Source organism: Gopherus flavomarginatus, chromosome 2 (genome assembly GCF_025201925.1).
Source record: "Gopherus flavomarginatus isolate rGopFla2 chromosome 2, rGopFla2.mat.asm, whole genome shotgun sequence".
NCBI classification, from domain to species: Eukaryota; Metazoa; Chordata; order Testudines; family Testudinidae; genus Gopherus; species Gopherus flavomarginatus.
Window position 1 is genome coordinate 199325886 of NC_066618.1, and position 15018 is coordinate 199340903.

The window sequence follows — 15018 nt, forward strand, 5'->3', positions numbered from 1 at the left end:
CCTGGACGGCTGGAGAGAACAGCAGCCTGCAGAGTTGAGCTGCCCCAGTGCCCCCAGGCACCCCCCTCGACCCCATCCCCCCCCTGCCCTGACCCCCAGCTCTGATCCCAGCCCCTCTGAGCTGGACACCCCCCCTAACCCTATCTCCCCACATCCCTGAGCCCAGCCCCTGTGAGCTGGGCACCCCTGAACCCAGAGCCCAGCTCCCCACCCGGCCGTGGGCAACAACAGCACCACCCCCAGGCAACGACAGCCCATTGGTACCAACTATCATCACAATCACCCAGCAACTGCCCATTATGTAATTGCAAAGGTATACATACCATTACAGCTTTTAATGTTTTTAAATAATGTATTTAGTTTATTTTCAAATTATTACAAATTAATTTTTGAATGTATTTCACTAGTTATTTTTTACGTTTCCTAATACATGTTACTATAGTATTGCAAATGTTTTATGGAAGGGGCCCCCGATTTTGCTTTGCCCAAGGACCCCTGAGTCCTCTGGGCGGCCCTGTCTGAGTTTTAAGTCCTGCTGCTGTGTTTTGCCTGCAACAGGCAGGCCTAAGCCTGTGAGTGACCCCCATAGCAGCTGCCTGAAGAAGTGCTTGGGGGAATCATGCAGAAGGAGAGTGATATTTGTTTGAGTTCTCTCCTCATGAAGGCTGTGCTCCACTTGGTGCAGGACAGCAGTCTCAGCAGGACTCTAGGCCCAGCACCTTGCCTCAGTTTGTAGATTTGTAGTGCACCCATCACTGGGCTCAGTCTGGCACCGCTACCCCTCACCAGTGCCCAAAAAGCAGTCAAAAAATTTGGATGGACTGGTTAGGTTAGTTGTCATGCTGTTGCTTGGCCAGTGTAGAGACTACTGAATGCATAGTATTCCTCTATGATGTTCTGTCCTGAGCAAAATTGGCATCTTATGAGGTAGTGCCTGTGAGGGACAGGTGTCAGTTTATGTATCCAGCCATCATGTCTTAGGTCTTCTTGGGGGGGAGCTTTTCCATCCTGCTTTCATTGGTGACATCTGTGATGCTCTGGTAGACATCTATGAAGACAATACTCTGACAGGATCATCTGGCAATACATCACGAGTTGATGCAAAGGCTCTTACAAAAGCCATTTCTAGTTTCAAGTTTCTTGTTTCTCTTGTTTTGTGGTATGACATATTGTTTGAGATCAACATAACTAGCAAACAACTTCAGGCAAAAGAATTTGATATATATGATGCCATTAATCAACTTGGAGAAACCAAGAAGTTTCTTGTGGGCCGCAGAAGTGACGCAGCCTTTGAGAAAACATTGGTAGATGCAGGTGAACTTGCGGAGGAGTTGGATGTACCGGCACTTTTTGAACCAGATCCAATCCGTATTAGAAAGAAGAGGAAACAGTTCACATATGAAGCAGATGACGAACCTATTTATGATCCGAAAGAAAAATTCAAAGTGAACTTTTACTTTGCAGTCATTGACGCAGCAATACATTCGGTTGAAGAAAGATTCACATTGATGCAGCAAATTAGTTCAGTATTAGGCTTCATATATGATGTTTATTTACAGTTTGCAAAATAAAACACCAAAGCAAATTATGGAACATTGCTTGAATCTGGAGAAAGCTTTGCAACATGGTGAATCCAAAGATATTGATGCCTTTGACTTGTGCAGTGAATTGCAAGCTATTGCAAGACGAGTCCAAAGGAGTTCATCACCGCAAGATGTATTGAACTTCATACGGGAAAATAAGCTGACAGATAGTGTCCCTAACACAGTTATTGCTCTTCGCATCCTCTTGACTCTTCCAGTTTCTGTGGCCAGTGGTGAGGGAAGCTTCTCGAAGCTCAAGTTGATAAAAACATATATGCGAACATCAATGTTGCAACAAAGACTTGTTGGGCTATCTACCTTGTCAATAGAACATGACATTGCTCACAGCATTGACTTGGAGGAACTTGTTTCTAAATTTGCTAAACTTAAAGCGCGGAAACATAAATTCTAAATTATAACATGTTACTCTGTGACCGTGTATTGTGTATAATGTATGTGATTTTTGGGGGGGAAGGGGAGGCGCAAGATGGAAGTTTCACCTAGGGCGCAAAATATCCTTGCACCGGCCCTGCCTGAGAGGAAACTCCTACAGCAACTTAATGGCACTAAGCCAGCCAAGAAGTGTGACTTCCAGACTTGAGAGAATCAGAACATGAGTCTGGGAAAAGCCAACAGAAGATGTGAGGTAGGAAGCAGCAAGGGAGTGGGAGGAACCAGTTTCAGCTGCTTCATACAGGGTATCTGGGATGGAACTCAGAGGAATGGGTGGCACTGGTTTTCCCCTACCATCCCCAGTAGAAGGAATACTAAGGCATCTGGGACAAAGGGGTCAGGACCCCCAGAGGCCTGGAGCTGTCAACCATTCAGTAGGGACATTGGGAGTCTGGTTCACCGCTTTCTTCTTTGCCCCTGAAGGAGATAGACTACTGTTGACCCAGCCAGCTGGAGTCATAACAGGAACTAGATGATAATATGGGGTAAACTGACTCAGCCCAACACCCACTACAGCCATGGAAGGGCACTAATGGCTGAAGGCAGCCCTGGACATCCTCCTTCTACTTGCCCTAAGAAAGGGATTTGAACTTAAGTTCCCACATTGCAGGAGAGTACCTTCCCCACTCGACTATGGTATATTCTGATGGGGGAACAGTCTCTTCAGTCTCTTCTGTTGAAACTGTTCCACTTTGTATAGATAACTAAATAGCCATTGGTGCAGGGACTTGGGTCTCCTACACGTCTAAATTGAGTACCCTAACCACTAAGCTATAGTCATTCTTACTCTTTTTTTTTTTTCCTTATCTGAATGACTATTCTTTGTCATTCATAGTGGCATAGTGGCAATTGATAGGCATTCATGATAGCCAGTTTGTGAATGTAGTCTGAAAAATTGAAATGTTTTAGTAACGTCAAAACAAACCAGTTCATTTCAACATTACCAAAACATTTCAATTTTTCCATTTGGTCAAAACTATTCAATGAATTCAACACAAATTCATGAATAGTTTCGAGTTGACCAAAATTGCATTTTTCATTAAATAATTTATTTGCTGAAAAAAATTCATCTTGCTGTAACCCGTTAATAGTATTGGCTTCAACGTAGCTACAGTTGCTGTTAACACCTTCTCAATGTTCATTTAAAAAAACAAAAAGCATTATTTCTTTGTCAGCCTGATACAACAGTATTATCTGTGTAGCTACAGAGGTGTTCTCATTTCCATAAAGATCCATACTTTTGGTAATTTAAGTCAGAGAGGCTGTTTACCATAGAGTTATGCAAGCAGGGTTCAAATAAAATAACCAACAAACTTTTTTGACCCAAACTTGAATCGAACCCAAACTCTTTCTGAGGTTTGAATAAATTTACTTTAAGAGTGACTGCTCTAGGAGCATTTCTGAGCTGAAGCAGGCAGTACCTGAAATCTCATGTGAGCCTTTCCTCAGGAGATTTCTATGCAAATTTTGCAGAGCCAAGGTGTTGAGTTTTTAGACAAGGATCTATGAGCTGATCTTTCTGGCTTTGAAGACAGTAGCAAAATTCCCTTGCAGGAACTATGCTCCTAAACAGAAAATCTGTGTGTACTTTTTCTCTATAGAGGTAATTGCTTCTAATTTATCTGGATGCAATAACTACCTCCAACCTTTAAGGATAATGAGACTTGACATCCATAAAAAACGTGACTAAGTACAATTAAATGAAGCTTTTTAAGAAGGAAAACAGCCCTGATTTAAAAGAGAATGAGGAAAGAACATATTATTGACCATGAGGTGCATCAAAATCTTTTGACTTTCCCTAGTACAATACAGTCAACTATTGATTGAAAATGATTGCTACTGTTGTTGGGCAACACCATGAGATTCTTAGATATCATCTTCTTTTGCCTGACAAAAGAGATACAATATCAATAGCATGCCAAGGTGATTTTCACTGCAGTTTTTAGAAAGATCTATAGCAGTAAACAACCATTCTCTGAGGGGGAGCCAGTATATAGCCTGGAATAATGTGAAGCAATTGTGCTGTATTGTACTCCCCATCAGAGTTCCCTCAGTCTCTCAGTAGACATTGGTTTTAGACACGAAAATCTTTGAATAAAGTGAATTCTGCGCAGACAATTAAAAAAACAATAGAGATTGAAGTAAGATATTCTGATAATTTTTTTTTAGTATTATTATAACACTGCTTACTTTTCCATGGGTTAATATTAAAAATAATTGCATGTTTATAAATCTAGTTTATAAAAGTTTGCAGCCATCTGACTCACTTAAAAGAATGCCTGAGAAATAAACCTCTTAAAAGAATACATTTTCTCTGTTATCCTAAAATGTACTGAATAATTCATGTGAGCCTCTAAAATAAACACAATAAAGAATGAAGTAGTTAAACAAATACATTTTTTGAGCTCCAAGGTTATGTAATTAACTCTTTATTCTGTATGCAGTACTTAGTCGACGGTATCACATTACGAGAGGCTGGGAGAAAAATTACATATAAGAGTACTTTGCTATATGTTTACAATAACACAATGTATATTTAAACATGCAATTAGGGATAAAACTGCCTTTGAAAGAGCTATGAAAACCATAGAAAGAAGTTGTTGACTGGAAAATTTATAAATGAACGATGTGGTAAGTGTGTATGGTGATCTCACCTAGGTAGCATGCTATCAGGGGAAAGTTACCTTATATGTCAGTGATCATTTCGTGACTGGCCTCTGTCAGCCATAATGCCTCCACAGATACATAGATGAGTGCTGTGAACCATGGTATTTGCCACATCTATACATTGCGTTCCCAGCACAGCTTGACGTATAACTGTGGCCTGGCCACCATCTGCTCACCATCCCCTCTAGTGGCCTGATTCAAGCCCATTGAGTTTAGTGGGCTTTGGATCAGGCCCTGGATCAGGAAGCACTGTAGGTGGCATTAGTTTATAAGAAATGACTTCTTGCATTCATGCCCCTGGGATGGGCTGGTGGAAAGGATTTCCAGTGCCCACTCCCTTACAGTGCGCCTGGGAAGGGGCAGCCAGAATCCAACCCTTGGATTTATCATGTATGCCAAAAGATTATATTATTTTCAGTGTGAGATAATGCTTTCTTTTCCTTACCTTTCAGTATGTTACTTCATTTCTGAACTAGAGTGAGCCAGTATGACTTGATGCTTTAGCCTGACACTCTAACTTACTAGTGGGAGGAACAAAGGCCTTGTTTTGAGTCATCTACTAGAAATATAAGAATATTACCATTCTTATCAGTTCCTGGATTATCTCAAGTATTATCACTGAAAAGCTTTCATAAGTTGTTTTATTTATGCTAATATCTCTCCAGTGTTTAAATATTCACATTGTTGTTTTTATGCTCTTTCAGAGATAGTGACTTAAAACACAAAATTGTGATGTTTAAGACTGAGTAGACAGGTTTTTAGTAGCAATGTCATGATAATGATATTTGTACAGCACTTTGAATATTTAAAACCAGGTCAGATGATGAAAATCACCACAGCTTCTTTAAGTCAATTGGTGGTATATTGAACACATCACGTGAAGATCTGCTCCCGAAAGTGTTATATTGTACTTAATTTTATGAGTAAAATATTTAATGCATGTAACCCTTCTGCCAGGTGGAGCTGGCAGCAATCAGGGTCGGGGTCAATATTTAGAGATTCCTTTTCAACAGTACAACACAGAACTGGCTCAAGCCCCCACCTAGTAACCTGGGAAAATTACACACCACCCCGGGCACCTCTAAGAGGCAATACTTCCTCACTCGCAAGCATAGAGTCTAGATGTAGAAAATAAACTTTTAATGAAAGGAGGGAAGTCACCTGACATTAATTAGGGAAAATACCACAAGCAGGATTCATAATCATAAAACTGTGACAGGACACTCACCCCAAAGTGCGTGGGGCAGTGCCTTCCACCTCATGTTCTGGGGTTCTACAACCAAAAATTCTTTTACTGTGCCCCTTTCTGTGAATACCGAGGGTTCAGAGGTGCATTTATGTGAGTTTGCCTCCTACCTGGGAAAAAAGGTACCTTGACCTTGCTCTGGCTGTCCACCCTGCCAGCCATTGTGCCTCGCCTGCCTCTCTAGCAGCTTGTTCGCTGTCTGTCAGTCACCTTCTGCTGCCACCTGCCTCTCTGATGTGACCTCTGCACATCAATCTCAGTAATTTTCAGCTCTTTCCAAGCTGGGCAGAAACAGTACCCCATCTCAAGTGATTTTAGCTCTCATTTGAGTATTTTAACATAATAAAGAGGCTCCTAATGAAGCCTATTTAGCTCTTTCTTTGAACAGTGCCTGTCCTGGCACTGCGCTGCGTGTGCCCCAGAAGCAGCCAGCAAGTCTGGGGCCTAGGCAGGGGTCCAGGAGGTTCCAAACGCCACTCTTGCCCACAGGCACTGCCCCTCAGCACCCATGGGTGGGCAATGCATGGAGTCCCGTGGCCCCCTGCCTAGGAGCCAGACCTACTGGCTGCTTCTGGGGAGTAGTGCAGTGCCAGCCAGGACAGGTAGGGACTATATCCTCCCAATTACCTCATTAGCCCAGTAATTACCACCTAGGTGCTCATAACCTTTCTATTCAGGGATTAACTGCCTCCAGCTTGGCCTCCCAGCTTCTTCGGGCTGCAGCAACATCAGTGACAAGGGTGCAACTAATAGTGTCCTGTCACAAACCTGAAGTGGGTGTTTCTCAGTAGGCTCTGCAGCTTTGGCATTTATTTCTTTTAGCCCTGGTCTATACTACAAACTTATGTTGGTATAACTATCTCACTCAGGGTTGTGGAAAATTCATACCCTTGAGTGATGCAGTTATACCGTCCTAACTGTCGGTGTTGATAGTGCTCTCTTAATGGGAGGGCTTCTCCTGTCAGTGTAGCTACTGCCTCTCAGAAAGGTGGAGTACCTGTTGTGACAGGAGAAGCTCTTCCATCTGCCTAAACAGCATCTTCACTAAGCGCTAGAGCAAAGCAGTAGCAGAGCTGTAAGTGTAGATAAACCTTTGGTTGTCTTCCAGAGCCCAAGTCTAGCAATGTACAAAACACTGCAAGCCACAATGTACAACACATTTATTTTACTTAGTTTTTGATTGAAATGTGAAATTTTCAAATGTCATTTCTAGTTTATGATTTAATCTTTGTAATTCACTGCCTATCTACAATGGTAATTGATGCTGCAGAAATTGGCAAATTTATAGTGTAACATTAGATTCTTTGAATGAATGATACATGATGTATCCTATAATCTTTTCCTTCTTCAAGAATTATATTTCAGTTTTTTACCATTGACACTTACAAATTACAACTGCTTCCTTTTATGCATGTTCTCTAAGAGAACCTGAAAATTATAGCTTTGCAGTCTCAGAAAATAATGCGTAAAAACTCCAGGAAAGAAATCCCATGGGTGACGTTAGTTCACTTTATGACATCTGGCAACCACTTTTGTTTAATACCAGTAGTTGGAAACTACTGCTTCAGTGGAAGACCATGACCAAGAGAAGAAAAAGACACATTTCATTTTAAAGTAAGTGATGAATCTTTCACAGTCAGCACCAACAACCACTCCTAATGTTATTTAGAAGACTGTAATCTAACCTAATTAATATGTATCTATCCATTTGCTTGTAATGTAGAATTTGTATTAGGAATGGAGTAACCAGGTTAGATTAAAGATCCAGTATGAACTCTGCCCAAAATTGCAACCAAACTTTTTTTCCCCCGTGGTATGAAACAGTTCAGATAATTCTCTACTCATGATACCTCCTTTTTTTTTTTTTTTTTTTTTTTTTTTGCACATATCATATCTGCACTTCAAATTTCTGGCTGGGCCCAGGAAGTAGGAATGACACAGAGTAGGAATTGCCATTGCTTGATTATACCCAAGGGCAGTCTAATCCACTATCTCATCTCCAACAACAGCCAGCATCAAATACTTCAGAGAAAGGAGTTAGACTTCAAAGCACACAGAAGTAGTATAATCTGCTCCTATCATAAACCTAGTCCCAGATTTGGACCTTAGCGTCCAAAATATGGGGGTTAGCATGAAAACCTCCAAGCTTAGTTACCAGCTTGGACCTGGTAAAGCTGCCACCACCCAAAAAATTAGTGTTTTGGGGCACTCTGGTCCCCCCAAAAACCTTCTCTGGGGACCCCAAGACCCAAATCCCTTGAGTATCACAACAAAGGGAAATAAACCTTTTCCCTTCCCACCTCCAGGTGTTCCTGGAGAGAGACACAGAAGCAAGCTCCGTGAATCTAAACAGAGGGACTTCACCCTCCCCGTTCCCAGTCCTGGAAAACAGAATTACTTCCCTCTTCACCCAGAGGGAATGCAAAGTCAGGCTAGTAAATCTAACACACACAGATTTCCCCCTGACCTCTTCCTCCCACCAATTCCCTGGTGAGCTGCAGACTCAATTCCCTGGAGTTCTCCACTAAAGAAAAACTCCAACAGGTCTTAAAAGAAAGCTTTATATAAAAAGAAAGAAAAAATACATAAAAATGGTCTCTCTGTATTAAGGTGACAAATACAGGGTCAATTGCTTAAAAGAAATATGAATAAACAGCCTTATTCAAAAAGAATACAATTCAAAGCACTCCAGCAACTATAGACATGTAAATACAAAACAACAAACCATCTTTGTACTTACAACTTGGAAACAGAAGATTAGAAAGCAGGAAATAGAAAAATTCACTCCTCATAGCCGAGAGAGTACAGGCAGAAGAACCAAGAACAAAGGACTCTCACACAAACTTCCCTCCCCCCAGATTTGAAAAAGTCCTGTTTCCTGATTGGTCCTCTGGTCAGGTGTTTCAGATTACTTCTTTCCAGGTGAAAGAGACGTTAACCCTTAGCTATCTGTTTATGAGACGCCCCCCAAATTGCAGACAGTGGGGAAGCTCACTGGCGGCGATTTCCTCCTAGAACTTTAAACTAAACAGATTAATACAACACATGCACCGTTACATATACCACTATAACTAGTATATAACTAACAGACTTCTACAGTGTAAGAACACTTTTTAACTACTAGATTCTGGGAAACTCTCACGGGAGAGTACATTAGCTACTTTGTTAGAAGCGCCTGAGATGTGCTGAATATCAAAATCAAAATCTTGGAGAGCTAAACTCCAACAAAGAAGTTTCTTGTTGTTCCCCTTGGCAGTATGAAGCCACTTTAGTGCAGCATGGTCAGTTTGTAGCTGGAACCACCGTCCCCAAACATATGGGCGTAGCTTTTCCAGGGCGTACAACAAGGCATAGCATTCCTTTTCACTGACTGACCAGTGACTTTCCCTCTCAGACAGTTTCTTGCTGAGAAACACAACAGGATGGAAGTTGTGATTCGTTGCTTCCTGCATGAGAACTGCTCCTATACCACGCTCAGATGCATCCGTGGTTACTAGGAATGGCTTGTCAAAGTCCGGGGCCGTGAGCACAGGGTCAGACATGAGCGTTGCCTTAAGTTGGGTAAAGGCCTTTTGACACTTATCAGTTCACTTAACTGCATTTGGCTGGGGTTTTTTGGTCAGGTCGGTCAGTGGGGCAGCGATTTGGCTGTAGTGTGGTACAAATCGCCTGTAGTACGGCCAAGCCTAAGAAGGATTGGACCTGTTTCTTTGACCTTGGGATAGGCCACTTTTGGATAGGATCCACCTTGGCCTGTAGGGGGTTTATGGTTCCTCGACCCACCTGGTGCCCCAGGTAAGTCACTCTGTTTTGGCCTATTTGACACTTTTTGGCCTTAACAGTTAGTCCAGCCTGCCTGATGCGCTCAAAGACCTTTTCCAGGTGTAGTAGGTGTTCGGGCCAGGAGTCTGAAAAAATAGCCACATCATCGAGGTAGGCAACTGCATATTCTCCCAGTCCTGCTAGTAGACCATCTACCAGCCTCTGGAAGGTGGCAGGTGCATTTCGAAGGCCGAAAGGAAGGACATTAAATTCATACACCCCCGCATGGGTGACGAATGCTGACCTCTCCTTGGCAGGTTCATCTAGCGGTACTTGCCAGTACCCCTTGGTTAAGTCTATTGTAGAGATGAACTGGGCACGTCCCAACTTCTCCAATAGCTCATCGGTGCATGGCATTGGATAGTTGTCTGGATGAGTTACTGCATTTAGCTTACGGTAGTCCACGCAAAAGTGTATTTCCCCATCTGGTTTGGGTACCAGAACTACTGGAGATGCCCATGCACTGGTAGATGAGCGGATTATACCCTTCTGTAGCATGTTCTGGATCTCCCGTTCTATAGCAGTTTGGGTATGAGGAAACACCCGGTAGGGTGGGGTTCCAATGGGGTGAGCATTACCTATGTCAATGAAGTGGTATGCCTGTTCAGTCCGTCCTGGGGTGTCTGAGAACAATGGGGCGAAGCTAGTGCACAGCTCCTTGATTTGTCGCCGCTGCAGACGTTCCAGGGTGGTTGAGAGGTTCACCTTTTCCACGCCACCGTCTTTTTTCCCTTCGTAGTAGACACCGTCAGGCCACTCAGCATCATCTCCCTGGACTGTAAACTGACAAACCTGTAAGTCTCTGGAATAGAAAGGCTTGAGAGAATTAACATGGTATACTCTGGGCTTTAGTGAGGAATTGGGAAATGCTATGAGGTAGTTCACAGTTCCCAGGCGCTCTTGGACCGTGAATGGCCCTTCCAATGATGCTTCCATCTTATGGGCCTGTTGCGCCTTCAAGACCATAACCTGGTCTCCTACCTTGAAGGAACGTTCTCTGGCATGTCTGTCATACCAGGCCTTTTGCTCTTCCTGAGCATCCTTTAGATTCTCTTTAGCAAGGGCTAAGGAGTGTCGGAGGGTGCTTTGTAGGTTGCTTACAAAGTCCAGAATGTTAGTTCCTGGAGAAGGCGTAAACCCCTCCCATTGCTGCTTCACCAACTGTAATGGCCCCTTAACCTCGTGACCATACACAAGTTCAAACGGTGAAAACCCTAAACTAGGATGTGGTACAGCCCTGTAGGCAAACAGCAACTGCTGCAACACTAGGTCCCAATTATTGGAGTATTCATTGACGAATTTACGTATCATGGCCCCCAAAGTTCCATTAAACCTTTCCACCAGGCCATTGGTTTGATGGTGGTACGAGGTGGCAACCAAGTGGGTTCACCCCATGTGTTTCCCACAGTTTTTGCATGGTCCGTGCCAGGAAATTAGATCCTGAATCTGTAAGGATGTCGGAGGGCCAACCTACCCTGGCAAAAATGTCTGTTAGGGCCAGGCACACAGTGTTAGCCCTGGTGTTGCCTAGAACTACTGCTTCCGGCCATCGGGTAGCAAAGTCCACGAAAGTCAGTACGTACTGCTTTCCTCTGGCCGTCTTTTTTGGGAAAGGACCCAGAATATCCACAGCTACTCGCTGAAAATGGGACCTCAATTATGGGGAGTGGCTGGAGAGGGGCCTTGACCTGATCTTGGGGTTTTCCCACTCTTTGGCATACCTCACAAGACCGGACATACTTGGCAACGTCCTTGCCCATCCCCTCCCAGTGGAAGGACTTCCCCAACCGGTCCTTGGTTCTGTTCACCCCAGCATGGCCATTGGGATGATCATGGGCTAAGCTTAAGAGCTTCCTCCGGTACTTAGTTGGAACCACCAACTGTTTTTTGCAGCTGCCATTCTTCCCGGTGTCCACCAGAAAGAATCTCCTTGTATAAAAGTCCTTGGTCTATAACAAACCGGGATCGATTAGAAGAGCTGAGAGGTGGTGGGGTGCTCCGTGCCGCCGCCCACGCTTTCTGAGAGGTGGTGGGGTGCTCCGTGCCGCCGCCCACGCTTTCTGAAGGCTGTCATCTGCTTCCTGCTCAGTCTGGAACTGTTCCCTTGAGGCTGGGGTCACCAGTTCTTCCTCAGACTGTGGACTTGGGCTTGGTCCCTCTGGAAGCGATGTAGGTGATGGGGTGGTTTCCGTTGCTGGTGAACCACTCTCCGCTGGTGCACCTGAGGGTATTTCAGGCTCTGGCTGAGCCTTTTGGGTATGGCTGTCTGTTGCTTCTGCCAGTTCTGGCTCGCTGGCGCCCTCTGGCGTTGAGTTTTAAGATGTGTTTGCACTTGCTGGTGCTGGTTGCTGTTCCAGTTCCGGGCCTGGGACTGGAGGTGCTGTGGCTGCTTCGGTGGTTGGCATGGAATCCGGGTCCACTACCTCTGTCTGGGTCTCTGGTAACACAGACGGGGCGTCTGTGGACGGCTCAGGAACAGGAATGGGTCTGGAAGCTTGCCTGGTTTGGCTACGTGTAACCATTCCCACTCTCTTGGCCCGCCTCACCTGGTTGGCCAAGTCTTCCCCCAGTAGCATGGGGATAGGATAATTGTCATAGACTGCAAAAGTCCACATTCCTGACCAGCCTTTGTACTGGACAGGCAGTTCAGCTGTAGGTAAGTCTACAGCTTGTGACATGAAGGGGTAAATTGTCACTTGGGCCTTTGGGTTGATGAATTTGGGGTCTACGAAGGATTGGTGGATAGTTGACACTTGTGCCCCCGTGTCTCTCCACGCAGTAACCTTCTTTCCGCCCACTCTCAAATTTTCCCTTCACTCCAAGGGTATTTGAGAGGCATCTGGGCCTGGGGATCTTGTGGGTGATGGTGGTGTAATGAACTGCACTCAGATGGCGTTCTTTGGACAGTTGGCCTTGATATGTCCCAGTTCATTACACTTAAAGCATCTTCCATCTGATGGGTTACTGGGTCGAGGTGAGTTACTGGAGACGGGTGAGGTGGAAGAATACTGTGTCTGTGGCTTTACTTGGGTTGTAGGTGGGGTTTTTGGCTGCCCTCGGTTGTAGGGTTTATGGTCGGTGTGCCCTCTGGGGTATTCGTTCCCCTTTACAGTAGCTTTCTTGCTTTCTGCCACTTCCATCTATCTGGCTCCAATCTCCCCCGCCTCAGCGAGATTTTTGGGTTTTCCATCTTGCATGTACCATGTGATGTCCTCAGGAACACCATCCAAGAACTGCTCCATTTGTATGAGGAGGTGCAGTTCTTCCAAGGATTTAACATTGTGTCCTGATATCCAGGCCTCATAATTTTTCCCAACGTAATAGGCGTGTTTGGGAAATGACACATCTGGTTTCCACTTTTGGGTTCTGAAACGCCGACGAGCATGATCCGGGGTTATCCCCATTCTGTATCTGGCCTTGGTTTGAAAAAGTTTATATTCATTCATTTGCTGCTTAGGCATTTCAGCTGCCACCTCTGCTAAAGGTCCACTGAGCTGTGGCCTCAATTCTACCATGTACTGGTCTTCAGGGATGCTGTACCCAAGACAGGCTCTTCAAAATTTTCCAAGAAGGCCTCAGTGTCATCACCTGCCTTGTAGGTGGGAAATTTCTGTGATGTGGAACCATAATTGGCAAAGGGTTTGTTAGGATTGCTGGCGCATTCAGCCAAGCTTGCGCTAAGTCCAGTTCATGTTTTCTCTGTTTTTCTTCTCTTCACTCTCTTTTTGTTGTTTTTCCATTCTCGGCGGTAGGCTACCTCTTCTTCTGCTTGTTTCATTTTGTGAGCCACTTCTTCTTCTTGTAGTTTTCTGTAGTGGGCTGCATTTTTGGCTTCTTCTTGTTTTTGTAGCCTTTCCATCTCTTGTTTGTGAGCTGCCTCATCTCTGGCCATCTGTGTTCTGAGCAGTTCTATCTGTTTTTCCATTGCTTCTGAGCTGTACTGCGTCTGGTTTTCGTGACATCCTGTTTTCTTGTGTTGGTGCCCTCCGGTGTTTTGTTGTCTGAACTGCAGGTTCTCTGTTGCCTCCTGGGGTCTGCCTAGCAACAGTGCCTTTTTCCCTTTCTTCTCTAGCTAATTTTTTCAATGTAAAGTAACCAGAAAAACCACTTTATTTGCATGAGTATAGTGCTGGTATCTGCCTCCTAATGGGAGTGCTATTGTGTGACAAAAGACCCTTAATAGTCTCTTAATGGTTTCTTGCTTAATATGCAAGCCACAACTGCCAGATAGAGAAGAAAAAAAAATTCTCTCTGGTTCCCTTTTAAAACCAAACTGTTCCTCTCTGCTTAAAAGCCCCTAGCAGAGAAAAGAAAAATATAATATTCCTACTGGCTTCTGGATTCTATCTTTCCCACAACGCTGCACACCATATCATAAACCTAGTCCCAGATTTGGACCTTAGTGTCCAAAATATGGGGGTTAGCATGAAAACCTCCAAGCTTAGTTACCATCTTGGACCTGGTAAAGCTGCCACCACCCAAAAAATTAGTGTTTTGGGGCACTCTGGTCCCCCAAAACCTTCCCTGGGACCCCAAGACCCAAATCCCTTGAGTCTCACAACAAAGGGGAAATAAATCTTTCCCTTCCCCCCTCCAGGTGTTTCTGGAGAGAGACACAGAAGCAAGCTCCGTGAATCTAAACAGAGGGACTCCACCCTCCCCATTCCCAGTCCTGGAAAACAGAATTACTTCCCTCTTCACCCAGAGGGAATGCAAAGTCAGGCTAGTAAATCTAATACACACAGATTTCCCCCTGACCTCTTCCTCCCACCAATTCCCTGGTGAGCTGCAGACTCAATTCCCTGGAGTTCCCCACTAAGACAAAACTCCAACAGGTCTTAAAAGAAGCTTTATATAAAAAGAAAGAAAAAATACATAAAAATGGTCTCTCTGTATTAAGGTGACAAATACAGGGTCAATTGCTTTAAAAGAAATATGAATAAACAGCCTTATTCAAAAAGAATACAATTCAAAGCACTCCAGCAACTATAGACCATGTAAATACAAAAGAAAACAATATAAAACCTTACTGCCTTACTATATTTGTACCTTACAACTTGGAAACAGAAGATTAGAAAGCAAGAGACAGAAATCCTCTCATAGCCCAGGGAGAGACAGGCACAAGACCAGAACAAAGGACTCACACACAAACTTCCCTCCACCCAGATTTGGAAAAGTCTTGTTTCCTGATTGGTCCTCTGGTCAGGTGTTTCAGGTTACTCCTTTCCAAGTGAAAGAGACATTAAC